The sequence below is a fragment of the Callithrix jacchus genome, chromosome 16 (genome assembly GCF_049354715.1).
Source record: "Callithrix jacchus isolate 240 chromosome 16, calJac240_pri, whole genome shotgun sequence".
Classification (NCBI taxonomy): domain Eukaryota; kingdom Metazoa; phylum Chordata; class Mammalia; order Primates; family Cebidae; genus Callithrix; species Callithrix jacchus.
Genome location: NC_133517.1, coordinates 63811649 through 63834295, shown reverse-complemented (window position 1 = coordinate 63834295; position 22647 = coordinate 63811649). Strand labels below are relative to the sequence as shown.

Genomic DNA, 22647 nt, shown 5'->3' with positions numbered 1-22647 from the left:
AGGCACAGGCAGGTGAGGGGCTGAAGGCTGGACAGTGAGAACTATGACTCAAAGGAGATGGGGCCTTTCTCATCCTTAGTCCATGGGATGAAGGATGTCAATTGTCAAGAAGGCTAGGACCACACCAACTGCCCACGACCAGCTCAGCATGAGCAGGCGGGGTTACCTTCTCCTGGGCCATCACCTCCTCCTCCTCTCCACACCTGCTACTGCGGGTCTAATTCAGATTGGAAAAACTTTAGTTGAACACGTGTTTTCCTCCCAAGTGCTGGTCCAGCCATCTATTTGGTTTATTTATTTATTTGTTTGAGACGGAGTCTCACTCTGTTGCCAGGCTGAAGTACAGTGGTGCAATCTCGGCTAACTGCAACCTCCGCCTCCTGGGTTCAAGCAATTCTTGTGCCTCAACTTTCTGAGTAACAGGGATTATAGGCATGCGCCACCACACCTAATTGTTTTTTGTATTTTTAGTAGAGACGGGATTTCACCATGTTGGCCAGAATGGTCTCCGTCTCCTGACCTTGTGATCTGCATGCCTCGGCCTCGGAAAGTGCTGGGATTACAGGCGTGAGCCACTGCATCTGGCCTACCTGGGTTTTTCTACTTCACTCTGAGGGCTGGGAAGACAAGGGAAAGGAAGGAATTTCCTGCCTGGTGTCCGTGCTGCCTGGGGAAGAAGCAGGCCACCCCCCACAGGGGACTGCTCAGTCTTTCTAGAATTGAGCGTCACGCCTCTGCCTTGGCTTTTTCTTCACCCATCTCAGCCCAGCTGGGCTTTAATCCATCTCCCTCATCTCAGATCCAGTAGGTCTGTAAAGGGAGGAACAGCACACTTCCCTGGTGTGCATTTCTGCAGCTCCACTCCCTCTTCTCATCCATGGCTCCCCAGTTCTCTCAGCCACCAGGCTGGAAATCTCCAAGTCACTTTCTACATGTAGCTTCTTAGCACCATAGTGCTATCTGTTCTCAAACCCCAGAGATGAAGTCACCAGTTCCCACATTGGAGTAAACACTCCAAATGCGGCTCACAGTAACTCCCGCCCGTACCATCCATGGGACATTCGGTCCTGCCCTTCCAGCCACTGTGAACCTGGGCCACATGATTTTCCTAAAACATCAGGGGTCTGATGAAATCCTGTTCTGCAGGAAGGAAAAGGAACCTTGCTTGCCCCTTATTACTGAAAGGATCAAACCATTTAGGACCCACCCTACTGGGGCCTCCATGTTGCCCTTTTTCCCACCTCTTCCCTCCAGTCACAGGAGTGGACAGATGCCTGGCTTGGGCAGTGGATTCCTCCACGGGGTGCTCTCTTCAGCCTCACTGCTGCTGTCAGAAGGACCCACCATCTTTCCAGTTCCAGCTTGAAGGCCATCTCTTCTCTGGGGCTGTTCCCAACCAACCCCGGCTTTTTTTAAATTCTCAACTCTCACCCAGGAAGATGAGTTGGTCACCCCTGGAGCACAATGCGTGACACTGGGCTCAGATGTGGAAGTCACTTGCCTCAGATCTCACCACTGATCAACCGCCGGCCTGGTGACTCCAGAGCCTGTCTTCGCCCCCGGCCTTGGCCTCCTGGACAGGAGACAGCCCCCTGGCCTTGCTCTTGGATGGACTGACTTTGCTTTCAGAGGAGTGAGATGCTGGTAGGCTGTACAGCTGTCCTCTGGGCTCAGCATGCGTTGTTCTGTCTGCTCGGAGTCACATTCCTTTCTCAGATGAGGGAGAAATTGTGAAACGTGGACCTGTTTGTCTTCTAGGCAGCCTCACCTAACGAAGGCTGCATAACTATGTACTTTTAAGCAAGACTTTTAGGATAAAGAAAACAAAGAAGAAAGGGAGGGAGGAAAAGAAGGAACAAAAACAGGAAGGAAGGGAGAAAGAAAACTATTAACCATGGAACCCTTGGACCCAAGGACACAGCTGATATCATATAAAGTCTGTCCCTGGCAAATGTGACCCAGAATGCCACCACTAACTGTCCTATTTATAGCCCTTTGAAATATGGTGCGGTGGAGGGGGGACATTTTGTTCTTTTGGTCTCTTAGATCATAAAACTAAGAGGAGGGAAGTGGGAGGGAGGTTGGCAGAGGAACTATTAATGCAGGCAGGGAGACCAGATACACTGAGTCTCAGGCGTTTTACAACATGCTTGCATGTGTTAGAAGGAAACATTGTGACATGGTGGAAAGGGGTATGTGACAGCCCCCCAACTCGACCCTCTCAAACTGGGGGACCTTCGGGCAATGGCCAACTTCAGCAAGCCTGCATTCTCAGCACTAGTGAGCTCAAAGCCCTGCTCAGACCATGAATGGGTCTAGAATGACCAGTATGTAGTATTTTCTGGGCAGAACCTCAGGAAGGAAAAGAGGGACAAAAGACAATACAAGCTTGAGGTCTAAAGGGAGAGAGGAGACTGTGCGGTGTAAATACAGAGGAAATCATCTAGTCAATCAAAGCCTGCCACCATGGGGTCCTCATAGGAGACCTGGCACCCACGGTCCCGGCTGCTCTTCCTGCCTGCGCTGGTTCAGGACACAGGACGAGAGGAGAACTGAGTGGCAATGCAGGCCTTGGCAGCATCGCCCCATGGGCTGGCCTCCCATCCAGGTTCTGCCCGATGATAGACTGAGCCAGGTCCTGTCTGAGCTGTCTTCTCAGCTGTGAAATAAAGAGGTTGGGGTCTTGAGGCTAAAATTTCTCATGGCTAAAATCTTAGGTATGTCTCTTCTGTCTCTATTGTCCAGCAATGACACTCTGGCTTCATAGCCCAGACAACTTCCCCATCCTTAAATTTAGATAGCTCCACAAAGCCACCCACTCCAGGAAGCCACCCACTCCAGGAAGCTCTCTCTGGTTGGAAGCTTTGAATGAGAAAGAGCCTTCTAAACCACAAAACTGCCCAGAGGTCAAAAAGCCACAGTGTGGGGCAGAGAGCTCCCTAGCACTGGGAGTGATCAAGCAGGTACAGGACAACCATGTGGTGAGTCTCAAGAAAACTGCTGTTCGAGGGAGGCGGAATAAGAATGTAATTGATGATGATGATGTGTTAACCACGGCATATCTCTCACAAGAACGCTTTCAAGGACTTTCCAAGTATTACCTCACTGAATGCTTATTTACTACCTCCGGGGAGGTAGGTCCCATTATTATCCAGATTTTATGAATGAGGAAATGGAGGTACAGAGAAGTTCAGCAATTTGCTCAAGGACACGCAGTTAGGCAGTGGCAGAACTAGTTTGTTGGTTTTTTTTTTATTTGAGATGGAGTTTTACTCTTGTTGCCCAGGCGGTAGTGCAATGGTGTGATCTCGGCTCCCTACAACCTCCACCTCCCAGGTTCAAGCGATTCTCCTACTTCAGCCTCCCAAAGAGCTGGGATGACAGGCACCCACCACCACACACAGCTAATTTTTTGTATTTTTTAGTAGAGACAGGGGCTTCACCATGTTGGCCAGGCTGGTCACAAACTCCTGACCTCAGGTGATCCACCTGCCTCAGCCTCCTTAAGTGCTGGGATTACAGGCATGAGTCACCGCACCCAGCCAGACCTAGAACTTTTATTAAGTGACTCAAAGAATCAATGAATGACTCAGTAGGTGAATAATTAAAATCTTGTAGTAAAAGAATTTTGAACAAGGTCACTGCTAAGACTCTTTGCAAACGTTAAAATTTTATAATTCTTTGACACTATTTAAATGTGCAACCTCTGTAACTAATTATTCAATCAACACGCCATACTCCCCCTCCTCCTGAAAGTAATGGTGACTAAGGTTTACAACAGCATGGCCAGAAAAAAAGAGAAAATCTCCTTTGCGCCATCCGAGGCAGATTCCTGACACCACAGAAGTATTCAGATATTCAAAACTGTCTCCACAGCCAGCATGGTTTTTTTCTACTTGTTTGGATCTCTGACATTGCATAAATATCAGTTGAATTTATAAAATCCTATGCATCAGGTCTTCCAATAACGCCATTTCATTCAACATCATTTCATTATAACATTGACGAGAAAAAGATGGGTTCCTGGCAGGGACCACTGTGTGTAGAGTTTGCAAGTTTTCCCATGTCCTCATGGCTCTTCTCCAGGTACTCTGCTTTTCCACACTCCAAAAAGCTGTGCATGTCAGCTGAACTCATGTGTTTATATGGTCCCAGGGTGAGTGAGTGTGGTTTGTGTGTGTGTGTGTATGTGCATGCACGCACGCACACCCTGAACCACTGAGACAGGCTCTGACCACCTGCAAAGCTGTTTTGGGCCTTCATTTAGAAGTTTGGTGACAGTTTTCTTTTTTCTTTTCTTTATTTCCTTCCTTCCTTCTTTCTTTCTTTTTTTCTTTTTTTTTTTAATGGAGTTTCACTCTTGTTGCCCAGGCTGGAGTGCAATGGCACGATCTCTGCCTCCCAGATTCAAGTGATTCTCCTGCCTCAGCCTCTCGAGTAGCTGGGATTACAGGCACACCCCACCATACCCAGCTAATTTTTCATATTTTTTGGTAAAGATGGGGTTTCTCCATGTTGGTCAGGCTAGTCTTGAACTCCTAAGCTCGGGTGATCCACCCACCTCAGCCTCCCAAAATGCTGGGATTACAGGTGTGAGCCACTGCGCCCAGCCAGGTGATGTTTTTATAAACATAAATACACCAGAGAAACTTACTCTTGTTTATATCAATTACCCTATGGTGAAATCAGTTTTTTTATGTTGTTTACCTTAAACTCACAATTTCCAAGGACCTATTGTTGTTGTTAAGCAAGGACTTACTGTGGTCCACGGATCATGTTTGCTGAGCTCAGTTTGTTCCATGTCACAGATAGACACAGAAAAATAGCAGCAGGCTTTAGGCTGGAGCCAGTTCTTCAGCCCAATCTGAAAGGTATAGTTTCCATTTGAAGTTTCTATCAGGTGGTGAGAGAAAGAACAGCGGTACTGTCTGCCTAATCTCTCCCCTTCACTTTAATTTCCTTCTTTTGCCAAAAGACTGAATTTTAAAACGTAAGATTATGCTTTAGAAACAACCAGTAATACTCCCCACAAAGACATTCCTGTTCGTGGCAGCTGATATGTTTCCTGAGCAACAGTCTTTATTCATCAGACTCTCCACCAGGTGGTAGGATTAACAGCGTTTTCAAGTAGGAACAACAACAACAAACCTTTCTCTCCACTGCGAAGATGTTATTAGGAGGGAATTTTCCAAGGCTGCAACAGCGACGCTGATGATTCCTTTTACGTGAAGCAGGTTGCCCCCAAGAGGCACCCATCTAGCTAGGGAACTGGCTAAGTTTACACGCCTGATTGCAAACTTAGCCTCAACGTTTTTGCTCAGTCCTTTCTCCAAACCCCCCGCAGGCTCAAAGTGACTCAATGCCTCCCTCAATCCCCAGGCACCTTGGGGCTCTTCGAATTCAATTTCTACCAGCAAGCCACAAAGATGAGTTCTTGTAAGCAGCCAGGCAGGGATGGACGCGGAGCAGTTAAAGAATACAAAATTGTGCCGGGCGCGATGGCTCATGCCTGTAATCCCAGCACTTTGGGAGGCCGAGGCGGGTGGATCACGAGGTCAAGCGACTGAGACCATCCTGGTCAACATGGTGAAACCCCGTCTCTACTAAAAATACAAAAAATTAGCTGGGCATGGTGGCGCGTGCCTGTAGTCCCAGCTACTCAGGAGGCTGAGGCAGGAGAATTGCCTGAACTCAGGAGGCGGAGGTTGCGGTGAGCCGACATCGTGCCATTGCACTCCAGCCTGGGTAACAAGAGCGAAACTCCGTCTCCAAAAAAAAAAACAAAAAACAAAAAACAAAATTACAGATAAGGAGGAATAGGTGCTAGTGTTCTATTGGCATACAGTTAAAAGAATTTCTAATATATTTTCAAATAGAAGAGAGGATTTTGAACGTTCTCAACACAAATGATGAATGTCTGAGGTGACGAATATGCAAATTACCCTGACTGGATCACTCTGCCTTACATGTATGGAAATTCACTATGTACCCCAAAAATATGTACAATTACTGTGCGTCAGTTTTATAAAAAACACACACGAAATACCATCACTCCCATCAACAGGACAACTTATAACAGAAAAAGTATTTGCATTTCATGTGTATTATCTATTGCTGTGTAATAAATTATGAAGAATTGAGCAGCTTACAAGAAAAACAAGCCAGACGGTAGCAGGCTAAATAAACCCATGGACCCACTCAATGATGGTGAATCAGGGAGAAGACTCAGAGCCCCAGCCTTTGGGAGAGTGAAGCTGCTGGTATGAGACCTGGAAAGCACCAGGTGGAGAAAGGTCAGGAACTCCTGCCCAAAAGGATGTTACAGAGCATGGGTTCATGGCCACCAGAGGACACAGGTGTTCACGGCACATCTCGTGCACTGGGCTGGGGGCCAGGCACCTGGTGTGACCAGTTTCCTATCTGAACCTTAAAGAAGCTTCCTTTCCCTTCCAGAGTCCCCACTAAGCCTGGGATATAGGATGACCTGGGAATTACATAGCATGGGGCTTGAGGTCTCAGGCATCGGACAGAAATGCTGTGCTTATAAATCCTGGTTCTGCCACTTTCTTGCCAAGGGACCTCGGTTAAGCGACTTAACCTCTCTGAACCTCAGTTTCTACATCTAGACAATGAGATTAAGAAAAAAGTGAAAGCATACATTTTACAGAGAGTCACTATAAAGACTAGGATCTCATATTAAACGAATGAGAAACTCTAATGAGAGAAAACAGGAAATCTGGCCCAGCCCAGGTAGAGGTGTTGATGGCAGGTCCTGGGCAGACAGCACCAGACAGCCTATCACGTAGAACACACAGTTAAACTCTTAAAGTTTTCTAGAAACTGCAATCGACTGAAATTATTTTCTGTGAAGCCTAACTCAAGGTTTGCCTCCAGCCACCTTTTTGCTTGCTGCCAGTTAATCAGTGTGCCACCGAAAAAGTGCAAGCAAGATCCCCTGTCCCGAGACTATCCACAGGATTTTCCTCCCCTTTTGACTTTGACTCCATCTCCTGAGTAGTTGATTCCCACCTCTGCAAGAAGGGGATTTACATGCAAAATAACTAAACAATGGGCAACCCCCGCAACTGTATGTCTCTGAATGCCGTGAATTCCTTGAGCTTTCTGGAGGTTCCACTGAGACTCACATACCTGGGTCTCACCATCAGAACCCTCCGCTGCCTGCCCCCGGCCTCACAGGTGGCAGTTGAGCTCTCTGACTTTCTAATGCTAAAGCCAGTTCTTGGCCAAGTCAGCTTCTGCTTCTGGTTCACTCCTATTTTACACGAACTGTAAATGGTGGTCTTGTCGGTTGTATTATGTTCTGTGTTATGTTATGTTGTTGTGCTGATAATTTGGGCTCCATCAGCTGAGTCTAGGATCTAATGAGGATGTGGAGACTTAGATTTACGTTGTTGTTTTTGCCAGTGTTCTCAGGCTCAGCCAAGGAGGACACATGGGGGTGAGGTGGAGGCAGTAAGGTTGTAGCGTTACCAGGGCTCAAGACCTGGATCTGCCATTTCCCAGACACTTGAGCAGAAGCTGATCAAGTCACCTCACTGTGCTGCATACCTCTCTACAGTTCAGAGTGGGAAGGCTGATAGGGGCTCTAAAGGTACACACTAAGGACCAGTGTGTTAGAACTGCAAGGCTGGTGAAAGTGTGGGCTTATTCCTTCACCAAGAGTGATCCAGAGTGGCATATACCTGTAGTCCCAGCTACTCAGGAGGCTGAGGTGGGAGCTCAGCAGGCGGAAGTTGCAGTGAGCCAAGATCACACCACTGCACCACAGCCTGGGCAACAGAGCGAGACAGTGTCTCCAAAAATAAAAATAAAAAGAGAGACCCACCAATTATAAATGACAATTTCAGACACGTTGAAGATCTGGAGGCAGGGCTCCATGTGAACTTGGCCAATAAGTCACTTCTCCCCTTTGAATCCACATATTATTTTTTTGACATGGAGTCTTACTCTGTTTCCAGGCTGGAGTACCATGGTGCAATCTTGGCTCACTGCAACCTCCGCCTCTTGGGTTAAAGTGATTCTCCTGCGTCAGCCTCCCAAGTAGCTAGGACTACAGGTGTGCACCACCACCCTCAGCTAACTTTTGTATTTTTGGTAGAGACAGGGTTTTACCATGTTGGCCAGGATGGTCTCAATCTCTTGACCTCAGTGATCCACCCACCTCAGCCTCCCAAAGTTCTAGGATTACAGGCACGAGCCACTCACTGCACCTGGCCTGAAACCACATCTCTATTTGCAAAATCAGGAAGCCTCTCAGAAGAGCTGAACTGAGGGCCAACTCGGATCAGGGCTGTAGATGCTGGTGTCTGTGAATGTCACTGGGTTGTTTTAGGTGTTTGAGCTCTTGACCACCGGGAATTCTTTGACCTTGTTAGGTCGCCAGTATACTAAAGGATGGGAAGGAGAATGGAGTCCTTTATCACTTGGCCAAATTCGGGGGATTTATTTTGGGCTGCAGTCTAGTCTTCTAAGAATCTAAGAAAAGGGTTTTTATTTATTTATTTTTCCATTTGGCCTTTTATTTCCAAAGAGGTAAATGCCCAATTAGATGGATTTTTATTTTTTCCGTGGGGTTGTTTTCAGCTCTTTGAACTTGAAACAATATTTTGGAGTCATTCCACCCTCTCAGCTAGAGAAGCAGCAGGATTCGCTTTGGTTGGGGTTGATTGGCTCCACCCTCTCAGCTAGAGAAGCAGTGGGTTTTGCTTTGGTTGGGGTTTACTGGTTTATCTCAAGAGCTGTCTGCTAAGTAAATATGCATTAAGGGAATTTTTAGCCACTCTGGTGTTTTAGTTCACTGTGGATTCAAATGGATTTTTTTTTTTTTTGAGACGGAGTTTCGCTCTTGTTACCCAGGCTGGAGTGCAATGGCGCGATCTCGGCTCACCGCAACCTCCGCCCCCTGGGTTCAGGCAATTCTCCTGCCTCAGCCTCCTGAGTAGCTGGGATTACAGGCACGCGCCACTGTGCCCAGCTAATTGTTTTGTAATTTTAAGTAGAGACGGGGTTTCACCATGTTGACCAGGTTGGTCTCGATCTGCCGACCTCGTGATCCACCCGCCTCGGCCTCCCAAAGTGCTGGGATTACAGGCTTGAGCCACCGCGCCCGGCCCTCAAATGGATTTTTTTAACGTAGCAAAATCTATTACATTGCTCTCTATCTGGGCTTGGTCTCTTCTTTGTAATGTAGCTAATGAAATTCAGAGAAAGTACTTTACTTGCACACCCCAATGTGTACTTTCCAAAAGTCACCTGCAACCTTCTTTTTAATTCTTCCAAATAATCTGGAACTAATGTTCTTTTCTTCTCAACTTTTCTGAATTATCGCAAGTAATTTTAAAGTCGTATTTTATACTACATTAAAGGTTTTAGAATCATACATGATTAGATAAGCTTTGTTCAATAAAAATTATAGAAGACCATTGTTTTGGACCAAGTTTCTGCACTAGGCCCCAACAGGCCAGACTGCAAATCAAAATGGAGTTACCCAGGCTAAAGTTCCAGGTCCCCAAACCCACACTGAGGCAGGATGGGCTGTCCAAAAGGAAGCCATGTCCTCGGGACGTGGCGACCATGGTACGGAAGGTCATTACCGGTAAGCCCCTGCATCCACACTGTAGTCCAGTTAATTCAAGCCAAGCTATCTCCAGTAAGGAGCTCCCCCATAAGAGAAGGTACATTTTGATTTTACCTGTTCTCAGACTGAAGCTTTGCTCTGCTCATTATAGTAGTAAAAAACACATCAGGCCTGTGATCCCAGCACTGTGGGAAGCTGGGGCGGGTGGATCACAAGGTCAGGAGTTTGGGACCACCCTGGCCAACATGACGAAACCCTGTCTCTACATAAATTACAAAAAATATTTGGGCGTGGTGGTGGGTGCCTGTAGTCCCAGCTACTCGGGAGGCTGAGGCAGGATAATCACTTGAACACAGGAGGCGGAGGTTGCAGTGAGCTGAGATCGTGTCACTGCACTCCAGCCTGGTGAAAGAACGAGACTCCATCTCAAACACAGACACACACACACACAGACACACACACATGCATGCACACATGCACACCTCTGGGTGGGTGGAGATTTCAGATGTTAACGAGATGTGATTTACAAGTACGTACAGCTACTATGCACGTGCACCCAGAGGACCACCTAGAACATGCTTGCTAGTAACACCTCTTCCAACTTCCTTATGAATAACCTTGTAAGGCTCCACTAAAGGGAGTCCCTCAGTAAGTCAATGCTGCCCCATCCTCGCAAGCAGCCTGCCCTGCATCCTCTCTCAGAGCGTCCTGTCTATTCCGCACGTCACCTTCAGAATACCCTGCCCCTTTTGCAAGACATCGCTCCATGATGCATCTCCTTTGCTGTGTGTCTGTTTATTTTCTTTTAAACTAAGCAGACAAGCACCGAGGTTTTACAACAGCCATCGACAAAACTAAGTTGTCATCTGACTTCCCGAGAAATCAGGAGAGAGTCAATTTCCCAAACAGGCGGGATTAAATTGTTAATCAGTATGATGGTGAAGTTCCCTTGGCTTTAATCCTTAGCAAAAAGAGGCAGCCTAAAGTCACTGGATGTTAACTAATCAGTTGTTTTTCTAGGTTCTGTCTAAATGGAACGAGTACACTCTTAGTTCATTGCTTCTGTTTTCTTCAGCCCCTCTGTTTATTATAAAACCAACCTCCTCTGCTCAGCTCACTGGAAAACTTACTCTGTTTTGTGAAACGAAGTGTTGCCCAATTCTAGAATCAAAATAAAGCTAATTTAGGTCTTTAAACTTGTTGTTATTTTATCCTTTGGAACTTTTATGTGTTTTAAAGAGAAAATACACACACACACACACACACACACACACACACACACACACACAGTCAAAGAAATGATCCAGACATCCTCAGAATAGAAAGAAAGAAAGGAAGAAACAAACTTTTAACATACAAATATTGAAATCCTATTATTTGAATGCTGACTAGGTTAAAAGGCCACATTAGAGCACCACTCACTCCACATTGCCCTTTCTAAATCCTGACTTTCTCAGGAATCACAACTAACATTTGTTGAGAGACTTTTACTGAATAAACGTGTTTTATTTTTCACATCAACTGTACAAAGTGTGCCTTCAGGACAGAAGAGGAAGATGAGACATAGAGAAGGTCGGTAATTTGGTCACTGAGTAAGTAATAAACCTCCGTTTGAAACCCAGGCAAACCTTCACTCTTAAACTATTCTGTTTCTCATTAAGACGCCACTGATAACAATTTAAGGGTCTTCACGACATCTTACAACAGATGCTTTTACTTTAGAGGGGCTGATAAAACACGGCGGGTTCAAATGTGGGCTCCCACCAGCTCTGTGGCCTTAGGCAAGGGGGTTATCCTCCAGTTCCTGGGCATCTTACCTGCCAACTGGTAAATCTTGAGGCTACCCCCTCCCCACCCCTGGCTGTTGCAGAATCAAATGAGATGATAGCTCTGCGTGCGTGTGTGTGTGTGTGTGTGTGTGTGTGTGTGTGTCCTCAATGTGCCCTCCAAACCTGCTCTTAATGCACCTCCACCTTGCCTTGCTCTAGGGGCTCCATCAAGGAGCTCCTTACCTTTGGCTGGTGAGTGGGCTCAGCTCTTGGTGGCACAGGATTACGCAGGTCAGGCTAGAGGAGAGCAAGGTTGCAGGGTTGGTCCTCCTGGCTCCTGCCCTGCCAGGTTGAGGAAGGGCCTGTGGTCTCTCTTCCAGAGGCTTCTGGCAACTACTGCAATGCTATTCCAGTTCTCCTCTCCCATCCCCCACCATGCCACTTCTCCTGGGGGTGGTAACTGGGCCTAGGTGCTAGATCATCCCTTGCCGACTTCTCTAAATGCTGGCACTATCTCTGGAAACAGCTTTATTCAAACCCTCCGTTCAATGCTTCCTGCCGAACCCCAGAATAAGTTGTTCAAAATACTTGGCACTACTGGATGTACACTAAACAATGAAAAGTAGATGCTACTAAAATTCTCATCAATAAGGCATGTTCCTGTGCTTCATTTTGTGGGGGCCTCCTAACTCTCCTGTGATAGAGGGAGTGGGAATTGATACTACAGTCTCCTAGTTGAGGAACTGAAGGGTCAGAGTGGTTAAATGGTGTGCCCAAGGTCCCCAGCCAGGAGCAGATGGGACAGGGACAGGGCCAGAGCCCAGGAGTTCTGTGTCCTTGGCCAGCGGATTCCCTGCAGGGATTCCCCTAACGGTGTAGAAAACACCCTGACTCCAGAGCCCTCTCTAACAGTTGTCCTCGGTGGGAACAACAACAGCGTCCACTGCAGGTGCCTTGAATTTTGACATAAGTCCCATCCCTGCTGGCCAGGCAGGCCACACAGGAAGAGCCCCCATGAGGCAGCCGGGCTCATGATGCTGGGTACCCCGACCATATTACGCTGCCCCCCACTCCCCTCGTGTGTTCCTTCTCCTAATAACAGTGCTTTGTGTGGCTTCTTAGGTCAGGGTTCTGGCTCATTAGTAATTCTGAGTCCTGCCCTAGGGACAAAGAAGCCAAAAGTTTGACGCAACTCATAGGAATGAGAGGCACATGCTACCCCAACACTGTCACTAGGCCTTCCTGCTTCCAGGGGGACCATTTGCAAACCATTTTACCTTAAAGTCAGCCTCCTCTGACTTCAAGTGTTTTTCCAGAAGTTCTGCAAAACTTTCTGCCTTCAGTCAACTCCTCCATTTCCCACAGGCTCTGTCCTGAAGAGTGCCCCATGCAATCACTTTCTCTTATAAACAGACTAAATGCAACTGGAATCGGGGAGGCTCCGGGCCTCCCACATGCACAACTCTCCCCTGAATCATCTCTCTTCATCCTCCCGGGCCCCCCGATCACCCACATGCACCTCAAACGTGGGGCAGGGATATGCCCAGCTCACCCAGCTAGCTCATAGAGTAGCATCCCCCTGAAAACCTGGGTTCTTTCTCCTACCCCCCACCTGCCATGCCATTTAAACCCACTCTCCCAAATCAACTATTAAAATCTGAGATAAAGTATATGGACAAGCATTCAAAATAAAGCACTAATTTTTATTTTTATTTTTTTTTTAGAAAAAGCAGATGCAAAGCAGCCACTCTCTGGGTGTTTTCTGTTTGTTTTTCTGACTGATTCTCGCTTTATTGCCCAGACTGGAGTGCAGTGGCATCTCGGCTCACGCAACCTCCGCCTCCGGGGTTCAAGCCATTCTCCTGCCTCAGCCTCCCGAGTAGCTGGGACTACAGGCGCGTGCCACCATACAGCTAATTTTTTGTATTTTTAGTAGAGACGGGTTTCACCGTGTTAGCCAGGATGGTCTTGATCTCCTGACCTCATGACCCGCCCGCCTCAGCCTCCCAAAGTGCTGGGATTACAGATGTGAGTCACTACGCTCCGCCTCACTCTGTTTTATACACATGCCTTCCAATGCTTAAAGGCTGGCTGGAGGCAACGATTCGTCCCACACAAACAAACCAGAGATCAGGATCTTCGAAGGGAAACCTTCAGTGCCAAAGCACTGAACCTCTAGAATTCTCAGTTCCCTTAACTCTTCAGACCATGCGGAACAGGCTTACAGCCAATCTATGCATTTATTTTATTATTGTTTTTTGCACACACAGGGCACTAGATGCTTTGATATTGAATGTACGCAAGAAGATACCTTTGCTCTCTCGCAGTCTGACTCACCCATCTCTAGAACACCCTCAGTGGGTCCCTCAAGGTGCAGGGAACCTTTCCCTTCTCTGTTCCCATTTTGCTTAACACTTGCATATTTCTTTTTGTTTTGTTTTGTTTTTGAGACTTAGATTCGCTCTTGTCCCCCAGGCTGGAGTGCAATGGCGAGATCTTGGCTCACTGCAACCTCTGCCTCCCGGATTCAAGTGATTTGCCTGCCTCAGCCTCCCGAGTAGCTGGGATTACAGGCTAATTTTTAGCACCTGTGTATTTCCATACCCAGCCTGACTAGGTATGTCCTTGTCCCCCTCCCCAGGGCACTGTGACCTCTAGGACAGCAAGGAACAAGGACCGCGTATTCTTTCCTCTCTGTATCTCAGCACCTTGCATGGTGCTCCTGGAAGGTAATGAGTTCTCAATAAATGCTGGCTCAACCAAAATCAAAACAACCCAACCACTGCCACCAACAAGACCAAATAAACAACAAACCCTGGTTTTTACAGTCCAGGGACTTCCCCTCTGAGCTTTGCTATTTTTGCATTAAAGTGAAAGGGTTGACCAAACTGATTTCTAAGGTCATGTTCAGCTTGTAGATGGGAAGTAAACAGGCCCTGGCGAGGTCACTGGCGTTCCTTCTGCAATACGTACCATTGCGGAGTCCCCCCAGATGGTACCCTGGCTCTGTCAGGTTTCAGACCTCAGAGACTGAAACTTCTGGGACTGCTTTCAACATCTAGTGTCGAGAACAGCTAGAAAATGACTTTGCCAAGGGAGTGTGGTAAACACTGAATAGTCCTGACCCTCTGTGAAAGGTCAGGCGCCCTTGGCATGGGGTAGTAGACAGTCCAGCCGCCCCCAGCCAGGGCTCTCTGTGATACTGGGAGGGTTTTGAGGGTGATGCTTGCTGGAGCAATGGAGGTGGGGACTGTCTTCACAAAGAGAAGCTTTAATGGACGACCCATGGTGACGGGCAGCAGAACTCTACAGCCTCTCTCTCTCTCTGTTTTTTTTTTTTTTGAGACAAAGTCTCACTCTGTCACCCAGGTTGGAGCTCCATGGCGTGATCTCAGCTCACTGCATCCTCCACCTCCCGGGTTCAAGCGATTATCCTGCCTCAGCCTCCTGAGTAGCTGGGACTACATGCGCATACCACCATATCCAGCTAATTTTTGTATTTTTGGTAGAGGCTGGGTTTCATCATGTTGGCCAGGTGATCTTGAACTCCTGACCTCAAATGATCCACCCATCTTGGCCTCCCAAAGTGCTGGGATTACGGGTGTGAGTCACTGTGCCCGGCCAAGTCTCTCATTCTTAGAGTGAAACCGAGACCCAGAGTCTGGAATAGTTTGGGAGCTGAGTTGCAAAGGAACTGAGCCTGAGCGCTGGCACCGGGACTCAAATGCAGGCTCTCACAGGGCCCCATTCTGGGCTCCTGTGACCAAATTACAGCAGAAGAGAGCTCTCAGATCCTTAGGTGTGCAAGTGGGGAAGCTGAAGTTTCCACAGAAGCTACACAACTGAACGAAGCTGCATGTAAGTCTTATTCTAGAATTCTTGGTGACCAATTCAGCTTTTCCATCGCCATGCGGAGTGCGTGCATACAGGCACGCAGAACTCACTGGAAAGCCTTTACAAGATGACTGGTGGATTTTATGTTTTGCTTTCCTGGTTGCTTTTTGTGGTGTGGGAGGGGCCTAAGGTGAGGGTCAAGTTTCCATCCGCGGTCAAAGCTCTACCCAAATATAAACCCTTCGAGTCAGCAATCTTCTACACAGGAGCTGATTCAAGCAAGGTTAAGTGACCAGAGAGCTTGGAGTCACACATGGGAGAGGCACCCTTTGGGCAATGTCAACTGCCAGGTTTTGGGTGGTGAGCTGGCTTGGGGGCTGCTTGGTGGGTAGGGGAGACAGAGCTCTACCTCGCCTCCAAAGATCCAGGACCTAGAAGGACCTAGAACCAGCTCACAGTCAGTGTCATCTCCATAACAAGGGCTCCTATATCAGTGACAGCCAATTCTGTGCGGGTCAGGAGGGCTGGTGACAGGGCCAGGGAAGTGGGGAGAACGCAGCCCTGTCTGCAGTAAGCAGGAAGGCCGCTCAGAATGCAGCTTCCGCAGGCTGCGGCAGAGCTTCGAAGAACAGCCTCCGTCCCCTGTAAGAAACCCTCTGCCATCATTTCTAGCAACACTTTCTGTTTTTCTCTCTCCTCCCGGGTGGGATGCTGTGACCTCCCAGCCAGGGAGGTAGGCGACAAAGACCCTGCTCAAGTCCAGGCCTTGCCTAATCAGACCCCTAAACGGCAAATGCCAGCCCAGAGAAAAGCAGGGAAAGCAAATTTCAGGGTTTGTGGGATTTTGAAAAGGCAGAAGGAGCCCTCTATTTATTCTTTATTTGTTTAGCAAAAACTGTATGATGGAACTCCTTCCCCCAAGGTATACGCACGCATTAGAGTGTGTACATACATGCGTACATACACACATTAGAATGTGAACTACCTATATATACACACATTCACTTAGTTATATGTATGAGATCCACACACTGGCTATTCTGCAGAACGTATTTTGGAGAATGTATTATTGGCCTCATTTTGAGATGTGGAAACTGAGATGCCCAGAGGTGAAGGAGGTTAAGTCTCACGACCAAAGTAAGAGAGACAGAGACAGAGAGACGGGAGACTAGAAAAGGCTCCCACGCTGTACCCAGAGCTTGGCAGAGGCCGGGGGCACGGAGTGGTGAACTCTGGTCAGTCATTTCAGCCAACTAGAAAACAGCCGTCCGGGATCCTGATGTTTGGGGCAGGAAGGGGAAGTGCAGGAAGGCACTGTGAGGGACCCCAGCACTGAGCGCTACCCCAGCACTGCGCGCCCCTTCCCCACCGCGGAGCCAAGCGGCAGTTTCCACAGAAGCCGGCAGGGGGCAGTGCACTTTGCCTTTTTGAAGCCTCCGGGAGCCCGGGCAGCGTTCGGGAAAGAAAACCAGGAGGCTCCGCCCGCAGCTTCTAGGAACAGGCCAGGAGTAAAGCCCGCACGTAGTAGGTACTCCAGGCACGTCTAGAGCACAAAGGGCTTGACCGATACATATGAATTCCATTTTAGAGACTGGAAGGGAAGAAGGGGGCATCCCGGACTCTGCCAGCACCTTCCACCTTGGGGCCTTATCAATGAACACAGCTTAGCACCTACTACATGCCAGGCGCCCTGGAGACCTCTGGACAACCCGGCTCCCTTCTCACCCCGTTTTCCTCGTTGGCAAGTCTGCCTCCTCCTCCCATCTCTTCCTCTCACCACACACAACCAGCCGCAGAGCGGGGGTGGGCGCTCGCTGTCTCCCTAGAGAACCAGCTCCTCGCAAATTTGAGGGGCATGGGGACCCGCGAGGGGGAGAAGTCGGGAGAGGCCAGGGGTGCCCGGGAAGAATCACGAGAAAGCCAGGCGAATGCCTGATGGGGGGACGCGGCGAGCCAGTCACTGCCCTCAGGGTCACGGCTGTCTCCCTCTGCCGGACTCGCCCGGCCCATGAGACGCAATCACCTGCCCAACCCCCACCCACTTGCGCGCTTCGGGGCGTGCACGTGTCCCCTCGCCGAATGTACCAGCGAGCCCTGCGCGTGGTATGGCCGGCGAGGACCCTGGCGTAGGAGAGAGGAGGGAGAATCCCCACACGCTTCCCGGGAGACCTGGCTGCAAGGCCAGGTGAAGGCGCGCTACCGCGTCTCTGTACCAAGCAGGGGCGCAGACTCAACCCCCATCTCAAGTTCAGCCGCGTTTCCTCCCGCAAGGTCACGCTCAAACACTCGCGCAGAGAAAGGAGGAGCTGAAAGTTGCGCCACTGTCCCGATTCCAAACTAACTGTACCCTCACCAGGGCGCCTCGCCCCAGTGTCACCGCTGCCCTCCACCATACGCTCTGAGAAGGGGTGGCTCTGCCCCACGCAGGTCACACACGAGAGAGACACCGGCAAGTTGCTAACTTTTGTCAGATTATTTCTCAGGAGCTGCGGCTTCTAACGGGGTTGGGGCGGATTCAGAGTTTCTAGTTGCCACTAACACCACTCCGGCCGTGCTCCCCTTGGCCCACCCGCGTCCCCCACTGTCCATCACGTCGCGTTCCGCTCTCTCGTTCCGGGTGCCAACTTCACCCCCGGGTCCGGAGCAGCGCGCGCTGAAGACGACCCCAGGGCCAAGAGCCACCTTCCGGGTCTGCGCCTGCTTGCAGCAGACTGGGGGATTCGATCCGGATACTGTCCCACTACCGCTGGTACAGATCACTGGCGCCCTCCGCGGTGTCCCAGCCTGTGACCCCAGATCCGCTCGAGAGCGCCTGAGCCCGGCCACCCAGCGAGGTCTCCTCCCACGGGCGGCCCCAGCCAGGGAGATCCCAGCCCGGCGCCGGGTGCAAAGTCACTGGGGCTGCTTTCGGGAACCGCTGCCCGGGACTTGGCGTAGGTTCCCCGCAGAGCTCCAGGCAGCTCCTCCAGAGACGGCCGAAGACCTCTAAGCCCGAAATTCCCCCCTGACCTTCTTCCTCTCCCAGAGCCCTGCTGGGTGGTCGCCGTGGCTAAGAAGGGGTTTCCCTACGAGTGTCTTCCACTAGAATCCTAGGGGCTTCAGTCCCACCTCCACTGTCACACCCTCTGAGTCCCCTCCACACTCCTTCAGTTCCCGGGTCCAGACAATCAACCCTCCACTCCGAGAATCCACAGGAAACTGCGGAGCCCCAACTCCGGCGGACTCAGCCTCCGCGCACCCCGAGCAGGGTTCGCCTCCGCACTCGCACTCACCACTGCTGGAGACACGCTGGAGTTTCCGGGATTCAGGCATGAGGGGGTTCCGAGGAGAAGAAAGGGGTGTGGGTGTCCCGGACGCTCGCCCCCTTCCAGGCTCACATCGCCTCTTCCTTCTCGTTCCGCTCCTCTTCTTCCTTCTCCTCCTCCCTCCGGTCTAGGGCTCTTTGTCTTTGCAAAGTGTCGAAACTGTCTGGCATAGTGGGCTCCGCCGGCGGAGACTGGAGCCGGGAAAGCGAGGAGGCGGGGTGAGGGTGGGAGCGGGCTCGGGAACACCTTCCCCCGAGTGTAACGGGAGTGAAAGGCGGGGCGACCGGGGAGGGGCCGCCTTCCCTGGCCGGCAGGGCCGGGAGCCGGTGCGCGCCAGAGCCCGGCCGCCGCCTCCCCCGCGCGCGGTCCTCCCCTGCCTCCGCCCAGCGCCCGCCCCTCCCGGCCCCGCGCCTGCCTTCGCCCCCTCCCACCCCGGCTCGGCTCGGCTTTCCCCTGGCTCCGGGCTTCCTGCGAGCCGAATTTAGCTCTGCCAAGCCACGTGGACCGCAGCGGGTTCGGCACAGTCCGGGCCTGGGAGACGCCGGAGGCGGCGGCGGCGGCGGCGCGGGGACCTAATCGGCGCCCCTAGAGGAGCTCCCCGCTCCCCGGACACCGCCCTCAAGCTGGCGGGGCTAGGGAAGAGCTCCCGGGCGGTCCGGGAGCCACTGAGGTCCGTTTCAGAAAGAAGACTGGCACGCACCGAGAAGATAGCAACGCCCAGAAGAGCTTGAGTCGGGGGCACGGTGGGGAGAAGGGGCCGATCTCCTGCGGGCGACCTACTTCCTCTAAGGGCGCGGGACTCGATTTGGGATTTAGGGAGGGGAAAGGGAGGAGCGTGGCTGGGCTGGGGGACACTGGCGTCCAGAATCGCTTTCGGAGCCACAGCCGGGCACCGCAGTCGGCCCTGGCGCAGCCCTTGCCGTGGCTCGCCTGCCGCCGCTTTTTCCTCCCAGACGCGGAGGCTGGTGCTTGGGGTTTGCGGATTAGACTTGCAGTTATTTAGCCTTACCTCTTTTACAGGGAAGCAGGGGCGGTGGAGACTTATGTTGCTGAATGGCAGAGTGCAGGGTTTGGATGCTAAATGAAGTACACAAGTCATGTACATCTGCTTTCATGGTTCTGAGCCCCTTAGTGAGACTACCTCTTTCGCAACTTTTCCGAGGAATGTTAGAGGAAAGAGGCACAGTTTGGCCTTGGGGTCATTGCATCCTTCCACCGCCGCATGCTCCAGCTGGAGAGAGATCAGCCTTTTGCAGTGGAAGAGAGGAGAGCTCCCCAGCCTTTGATTCATCAGAGGGCTGCTGTGTAGTACAGGGGTTCAGGCCAGGGCACGCAGGGTCACAGTTCTTGGTTCAAATCCTGCACTGCCACACAATGGAGGTACGAGTTTGGGCTGGTGACTGAACCTCTCAGCCTAGGTGGCTCTGTGCCTCTGTTTCCTCACCTGTGAGAACTGGCCTAAGAAGTGTCTATCTGATGAGGTTGTCGTGATGAGTAAGTGAATGCGTACATGTAGAACTTTTGGAACTGTCTTGTTGTTGTTTGAGATGGAGACTTGCTCTGCCGCCCAGGCTGGAGTGCAGTGGCGCAATCTCGGCTCACTGCAACCTCCGCCTCCCCGGGTTCAAGCGATTCTCCTGCCTCAGCCTCCTGAGTAGCTGGGACTACAGGTTCACGTCACCATGCACAGCTAATTTTTGTGTTTTTGTAGAGATGAGGTTTCACCATGTTGGCCAGGACGGTCTCCGTCTCTTGACCTTGTGATCCGTCCGCCTTGGCCTCCCAAAGTGCCGGGATTGCAGCCCTGAGCCACCGCCCGGCAGGAACTGTCTTTGGCATGTACTAAATTAGCTGTGTAGATGGTGGGTTTCTCCAGTGCCAGGTTCCTGCCCACAGCAGAAAAATGGCCTGCCCTAAAGGAAAGGGGCTAGAGTATTGGGGAAGGCTTCAGGGACTTGGGAGAGAAAAGGAGAGATATTCAGAGATGAGAAAAGTAGAAGAGAAACTAACTTTTAAAAGGGGAAGGAGAGAGAATGAGAAAAATCACTACTAGAACAGGAAGGAAAAGATAAGCAGTCTTTTAGGTGCTTTGGGACCTACTCTGAGAACTCTTCCCTGACACCCATAGTTTCTGATACAATTCTAGAGAAGGGGTGAGCCCTTTTGTGTGCCTGGACACATCCTGTGGGCTTTGCTCTTTCTGAAACTCAGATCAACATGTGCACTGCACCTGGTATTCTCCAGATTGCTTGTGTGCAAGGAGGGAGTGGGGCAGAGAGTTCTACTTGCATCAGCTACTGTCCCCTCAGCAGCAGCGTCTTTCAGCAACCACAAGCTTCTAACATGCACCAGACTTCTAGCACCGGAATTGTGGCTGGGAATATCATCTGGGCCAATAAAGGGTTTTTGGATGAAATAGCAAAACTGTTGTTTATTGTATGGATCAAATAATGTATGGGAACATATTCGAAAAATAGGAAATGCTGTACTCACCTAAGACTACATCACTGTATCTGAGTTGATTTTATGGAAAGAGGATCAGATTTGGCAAGTACCGAGCCCTGGGTCATCCAGCTGTTCCACTTTGCAGCCAAGAACCAAAAGCAGCTCAGTTTTGGCCGAGTTCTTACTGTACATATTGTATATGCAATATTGGTGGTGGTGTAGGTTTGTTTAGACCAGGATCCCCACAGACACATAAGTAATGCATTGAGCTGACGTTCCAATCACTAGGGACAGACGTCTTTCAGCTACCTTAATATATTGTGAGACTACTGTCTCATGTGCATGTGGTCTTACGTCCACTGTCTTAACGCCCATCATTGACCAAAATGTCAGGCAGTGCATGACTATGTATGTGAATAGTGTAGATTGTATGGGTTGTGCCAAACATTTCTGCTAACTCAAATGCCGGCCAAGGTTCTCAGGATTAAAGGGAGGCTTCAGGACCATGTCTTGGAAATTCCCCTGAATGACTCTATAGTGAGATGAAAATTTCTTATTAATTGGCATTGTAGTGAAACACATATAAATCATCACCTTATTTGAATAAAAGATTGTACATCAGATGCATCTTTCGCCAATCTCTGAAGGGTTAACGTGGGCAAGGCATTTTCTGAAAGCCCCACTTCCTTTCTGTTACATTTCTTTCCGGGTAACAGGGACAGCCTCTTCCTCTCCCTTTTTTTTTTCAGAGTTGTGACATTCCATGCCGGTAGCACCCTTAACACCCCCCTAGGACCCTTTCCAGGGGTGTGTGTCAGAAGTGTATGCATGCATTCCTCTTTGTCACCCTGAGTGCATCTCCCATCACCCCCTGCTGGAGAACAAGGAGTCATCGTCATTACTGGGAGTGTCTGCACAGTGGGTCCCCAGAGAGCGCTGACATTGATTAAGCGCATGGTGCCACCTCCTACCTTTTAGGAGCACCAGCAAAGCACTCAGTAATGATGGTTAAAGAAATTGATTTCATCCTTTCCCTACCCCCTTTCTTGGCACAGCAGAGTGGAAAGATCCTAATGGGTTCTGATCCCATCTGGGTGATTGTGCAGAAAAGAAAAGGGCTGCCTCACTTGTCGAAGATGAGTTCAGAAGTGCTGGGCACAGCACGTGGTGTTTTGTGTTTTAGACAGCGTTTTTCCTAGGGCTCTTGGGACTGTGAGGAGCTCACTCAAGTTTCCTTAGGAAAAAGGCGTTTTAATGTAGAGATGTGCAGACCAAAGCTGAAAACAGAAGCTGGAAGGAGAGCAAGCCTGTGTATGTGTCTCTGTCTCCCTCATGGCCCCACCGCTGTCCGCCCTCCCCCTCTGTCCCCGGCTCTCTCCCTGCCCACAGGCTTTCTTTGTTAAATCCTGGGATCTGCTTTAAAGTTTTCTGCATGTTTTTGGCCCCAGCCTTTCTGCATCGTGGCGCTTATAAAAACGATCTTTTCGGCTACACTTCCCACTGTGGTTCCAGCAGGTGTTTTAGTTTTTCCAGGAGGGGAATCTGATTGACAGGCCTCATCTACAGGGTGATGAATCACCAATCCAACACTGAATAGACTGCACAGGCAGCCTGAGCCCCCATGAATAACTGTGCAGAAGGACAGTCCTCCAGGAGATGTTGCATTAGAGGGAATGTGGGAGACGTGGTCTTGCCT

The 22647-nt window shown here is 50.1% G+C and overlaps 1 protein-coding gene across 22 annotated transcripts in view; it reads right to left on the bottom strand.

The window, feature by feature from the left end:
• Positions 1 to 18671, bottom strand: part of ST3GAL1 (ST3 beta-galactoside alpha-2,3-sialyltransferase 1) — a 109579-nt gene extending 90908 nt beyond the window's left edge. For all 22 annotated transcript variants that reach the window (XM_078352428.1, XM_054246632.2, XM_054246633.2 and 19 more), the window contains exon 1: positions 18474 to 18671. The gene's annotated coding sequence lies outside the window, so the exon portion shown is untranslated. The remainder of the gene's footprint in view (positions 1 to 18473) is intronic.
• Between the last annotated feature and the right edge of the window lie 3976 nt (positions 18672 to 22647).